Source organism: Mustela nigripes, chromosome 13 (assembly GCF_022355385.1).
Source record: "Mustela nigripes isolate SB6536 chromosome 13, MUSNIG.SB6536, whole genome shotgun sequence".
Taxonomy (NCBI): domain Eukaryota; kingdom Metazoa; phylum Chordata; class Mammalia; order Carnivora; family Mustelidae; genus Mustela; species Mustela nigripes.
Genome location: NC_081569.1, coordinates 17,558,573 through 17,564,288, shown reverse-complemented (window position 1 = coordinate 17,564,288; position 5,716 = coordinate 17,558,573). Strand labels below are relative to the sequence as shown.

General features: G+C 39.1%; 1 pseudogene; it reads right to left on the bottom strand.

The window, feature by feature from the left end:
* Positions 1–4,883: 4,883 nt before the first annotated feature.
* The window catches only part of LOC131998749 (small ribosomal subunit protein eS19-like), a 27,673-nt pseudogene continuing 26,840 nt past the window's right edge, over positions 4,884–5,716 (bottom strand).

Here is a 5,716-nt window from a genome sequence, read left to right as displayed (position 1 = left end):
TCAGGTCATGATCCCAGGATCTTGGGATCGAGCCCCGCATCGGGCTCTCTGCTCAGCAGGGAGCCTGCTTCCCGCTCTCTCTGCCTGCCTCTCTGCCTACTTGTGATCTCTCTCTCTGTGTCAAGTGAATAAATAAAATCTTTAAAAAAAAAAAAAAAAAAAGACAGGACAATTAAGCTTGTGCTCTGATAATAGTAGACCTGATTATTGGGACCAGCCCTTCCGCTGAAGACACCTACAAATGCTAGGCAAAATATTTTTAAAATCTGCTTGAAAGCACTTGAGAACCTACAAAATAATGAAGAATTCCTGGCTCAAGATGAGGGAATGTTGGAGACAGATCCTCAAAGAGGGTGAACCTGGCATTTATGACTGCTTTTCCGCAGGTTGTAGTTGCCACTTCCACAGTGGAGCAGGATGCCTCAGAGACCTAGGGGGACAGAGAATTCAAAGTTCAGGGCCCTTAAAAATTGGGAGGGTCCAGTGTGCTCCTGTCACTTTGTGTTGAGCCCCCAAAAGGCAAGACCATAGAAGTAGAGTGAATCAGAGATTAACAGGCCCTTCTAGTAGCTACATCTAACATCTGCGCCATCTGCTTTCTGTACACTAGAGTGTTGTTATTTACATTTAAAGTACAGAGTAAACATTCTTTACACTGTGTTCATTTTTTCTTTTTTTTAAGATTTTGCTTGTTTATTTGTCAGAGCATGATGGGGGAGGAAAGACAGGGCAGAGGGAGAAGCAGACTCCTTGCTGAGCAGGGAGCCCAGTGTGGGACTCAGTCCCGGGACCCTGGGATCATGACCTGAGCTGAAGGCAGATGCTTAACTTGACTGGCCACCCAGGTGCCCCATATGTTCTTCTATATTTAAAAAAAAAAAGTTCTTTGTGTACATAAACTGAAAATTGACCACATGCTGGGCCACAAAAAAAGTATCAACAAATTTCGGAGAATTTAATCACATAGAGGTAAGCTCTCTGGTGACAGAGTATTTCAGCCAGCAACCAATATCCAAAGACCCTTGTTTAAAATCAATTTTTTATACACAATCTGTATAATAACTTTAATTTTTCAGTCTAGGCTTAAAGACTTGCCATGAACCACTTCCATATAGTTTCAATTAACCTTTAAACTGGAACATTTTTACTGATACTGTAATTTTCAAATGTATAATGTTTTTATAGATGAGCCTCTGTTCTCCTTGTTCTTATTTTAACTTTTGTTGAGTCTCCTGCTTCCCAAAATACAGGATGTTTCAGGCCCATGTAATAAGGAAAGCAGAAGCATCTTTGAGGGTTTTAAGCATGAGACAAACTTAGAATAGGGAAAGACATGTTAAATAGGAAATCAGAGGAAGCATAACCGTAAAAGAAGGATTGATTTGGTTGTGTAAAATTAAGAATCTTTATTGATCAAAATCACCATGAAGAGAACAAAAAGGCAAGACAGTGAGAAAATGTAGATTGTATACATACAGTACACAGAGGTCTTTTTTATCAAGAATACATACAAGTCATCATGGAAAAGAAATCTGATTTTTGAAAATGTGCACGAGAACATTTTACAAAAGAAGTTACCAGGTATCCAGTAAACCTGTGGCAAGATACTCAGTCTCAGTAACCAGGGCAATGCAAAATTAAAATCACAGAAAGCATCATACACCAGCCAGAATGGCCAAAGCAGAATAGGCTGATAATACCAGCTGTTGATAACTCTCATTGTGAGAGTTCCAAACTCTCATTCCCTGAGGATGACAGTGCAAATTGATGCAGCCGTTTTGACATTGTCTCCTAAAGTAGTAGATATATGAGTTCTACAACCCACCATTTTTATTCATCCTTATATACTGTAGAGAAATGCATATGTGTACAATGAGCATCAGGAAATAAAGGAATGCGTATGGCATTGCCTGTTACAGGCAACATCTAGAAATAATCCAAATTTCTGTCAACAGTAGAACAAATAAATAAGTGATAGTATGTCTATGTGAAGGAGTTCTATACTGGAATGAAAAGGAAGAAGCTATAGCAGTAATTAGCATGGTGGCTGAATTTCATCAGACTATGATGTATGAAAGACAATGGATGCAAATACAAAATTATTCTATTCTATCTAAATAAAGCTGGAAAAATAGCCAAGCAATATTATGTGCTAAGATTGCGTGTAGATAGATGATAAAACTGTAAAGAAAAACAAGTCACTATAATAGTCAAAATACTGGTTATTTTGGGTAGGTGGGACAACAGGAATGTTTGGGGGGCCCAATTATAGAGCCTTTTCAGGGTTTTGGCAGTATTCTTTTTCCTGATGTAATGGATACGTGGAGATTTTAAATTTATGCTAAAGCCTTGATTTTTAAGTTTTTATTTTATGTACCATTTTGTATTATGTGGTACGTTAATATGAGTTTTAAAATAGATACATTTGATTTTTAAAAGGAATTCTAAACCAAAGTGTGGAGGTACTTTTAAAATGATAAGAGAGGGGCCCCTGGGTGGCTCAGTGGGTTAAAGCCTCTGCCTTCAGCTCAAGTCATGATCCCCAGGGTCCTGGGAGCCCTGCATCAGGCTCTCTGCTCAGTGGGAGACCTGCCTCCCCCTTTCTCTCTGCCTGCCCCTCTGCCTACTTGTGATCTCTGTTTGTCAAATAAATAAAGAAAATCTTAAAAATAAATAAATCAATCAAATGATAAGAGAATGTAATGTACATTGTATAGGTGTTATACTACCCTGAAATCTAGAGAGAAAAAATTACACATTCATACTCTCAGAAAGACTTAACAGTCTTTGGGCAAAGACTCAGTTCATTGGGCACTATTGTCTGCATGTGGCAGCGGGATGTACAGTCCCATCTTGAGATCAGGAAGCAAGACTGTGTCAAGGGGACAGACTAGCAAAAGCCTAGGATGGCAGAGCAGAAAGCTGGAAAGCTCTGGCTCCTCCACAGTGAGCTGCAAAAGCCACTGAGCTTGCAACCACTTTTCTCCAGTTGTCTTAAGTGAGATAAAAAGATTTTCTCATTCTGTAGAGAAGAAGTAAAATAAAATACAAGCAAGAGGAAGGCGAATATTTAATAAGTAGGTGGGTTTTTTTAATGTACCTAAATGTACAATTCAAAAAAGAAACCCAACTAGTATTTGAAAAATGGAAAGGATGTATCAGGAGATTTAAATAAAAATGACAAAAGAAAACCACAAACTCACTAATTACCAACTATTACCACTTTGTGTTGTGATCTGGAGAACCAGTGCAGGTGTGAGGAAACTGATGATGGCATTGTAAGTTAGTAATGAGCTTTCTGAAAAGATTTTGTGAAGATGTCCCAGTAGTCATAAAAATGTTCATGCCTCTGAGCCCACAAATCCCATTCCTGGGAATCTCTCCTAAAGAAATGAACTAGAACTTGCAAAGATTCACTGCAACTTTATTTATAGTATGAATAATAGGAAGAAACCAATGTATTCAACAGTATAAAAATTATGTAAATGAAAATTTTCATCTGAACTTCTTTTTAGTTGTAATTTAAAACTATGCAAAAAATATGCATGTGGAAAATAAAAAGGAGGGGAAATCCAAACTGATTATCATAGTTATGTTGGGATGGTGGATATAGGAATTTTCTCTCTCTCTCCTTTTCTAGTTTCTAAACTTTCTATATTGATATGGTTGGTACCTCCACAGTCATAACATTTTATTATAGTAAATTAAAGCATTCATTTGTTTTTCCTTGAAACATAATTTGTTTTCAGTCTTTTATTGTTCAAGTAAAACCTGCCAGTTTTGTACATGCTGTAAATTGTATACATTTTCCAGAGTGGCATTCTGACAGAGTGGCATACGAGGTACATTTCTCTACTGAAAGTTGACCTACCCTGACCTAGGTGAAGTCCAAGTTCTTTTGGAGGCTTTTTCTTCACAAACCCCACTGGGTGCTCACAGAAGAGATTGGGAACATCCTGAAGATGTCTCCCCTATGATGTACGGCTGAGAAAAGGGAAGAGCAGCACCTGTAATAGGGACAAAATGTGCTGCCTGGACCCTTCTCCCCTTTCTGTCCTATGGACCAGAAGTGTTCATCTGTGAGGGGATGAACGACAGAAAGTGTCACCCTCCAGGCCCTTTGGCGACCTCCCATTGTATCTTGACAAATGGAAAAGGAAAAACATTTGAAGCCAGGGCGGAGGCGCAGGAACAATGTGAATGCCAAGAGCATGGCAGATGCCCAAGAGGCCCCAGCCCGGGGCGCAGCACCCAGAGGGGAAGGCTGCAGACTGAGAATGGATCACACACTGGAGAAAAACCGACTTCCGGCAAACCAGCCTCACTTCCTGCTGCAGGGATTCGGGGCCCATGGTGGCGGCACCGAGGGTGATGACTGCACCCATGAGCTCCAACTCAGCCCAATTCCTAACTAAATGAACTCCAACCAAGCGCTAAAGACCTATTGGTCTGTAGGTCAGTGAAGTTAACCCAAACTGCAAAACAAAGAGCAGAACAAATCTTCCAAGAGCTGTGGACTTCTATCAGGTGGTTTAACATATTTGTCATTGGAATTCCAAAAAGAGGGGAGAGAGAACAGAGCAGAAGAAATATTTGAAGAAACAATAACACCAAGTAGGACAAATACACACTCATTTCAGATTGCTAAAAGCAAAGGACAACAAGGAGAAAATCTTAAAGGCAGCCAGAGGAAAGAGAAGGAAAAAGAAAATATATACCATACTTCTCTTCAGAACCTATGCAAGCTATAAAACCGTGGAGTAACCTGCGGTGCTGGAATTCAAAACAAGAAACCCTCAACCTGGAATTCTGTATCCAGCAAAGTTGTCTTTCAGAAATGAAAGAGAAATAAAAACTTTCTCAAACAAAAAAATCTGGGGAATTTATTGCTGGGAGATCTGTTCTGCAAAAAATGCTGAAGGAAGTCCTTCTGCAAAGGGACTGTGATGCCAGCGAAAACTTGGATCTACACAGAGAAATATAGAACACAGAGAAATATAGAATAATGGAAATGAAATAAATGAAGATAAAATAAAACACAATTTATTTTCCCCTACATTTTATAAACCTTTTATTTTAGATTACAAAGATAGTACAGAAAGTTCTCCTAATGCTTTGTACCAGTTTCTCCGATTATTAACATCTTGCATTAGTATAGTACAATAGTACTGTAGTACTGCATAGTACTAAAAGGTCAGTATTGATACATTATTATTCACAGAACTTTTGTACTTTATTCAGATTTCTTTAGTTTTTAAACCACATAGCTTGTGTTCTGGGACCCCATCCAAGACACCACATTACACTTAGTAGGCTGTTTCCCACTTAGTAGGCTGTTTCCTCAGACTCCTCTTGGCTGTGATAGTTTCTAAGTCTTTCCTTGCTTTAATGACCTTGACAGTTTTGAGAAGTACTAGTAAGGTATCTTGTAGAATGTCCTTCCATTGGGACTTTTTTCCCCACGTTTTACTCATGATTAGACTGGGGTTATGGGTTTCAGGGAGGAAGGCCACAACTCAAGTGTGCCATTTTGATCACCTCATACAAAGGGTACATAGTATCATTATGAGTAATTACTGTTGTTGTCAACCTTGGTCACCTTGCTGATGCAGTGTTGCATGGGTTTCTGTGCTGCAAAGTTACACTTCTTCCTTTGCGTACTGTCCTCTTTGGAAAGAAGTCCTATGCAAGGTCCATACTTAAGGAGTGGGGAATT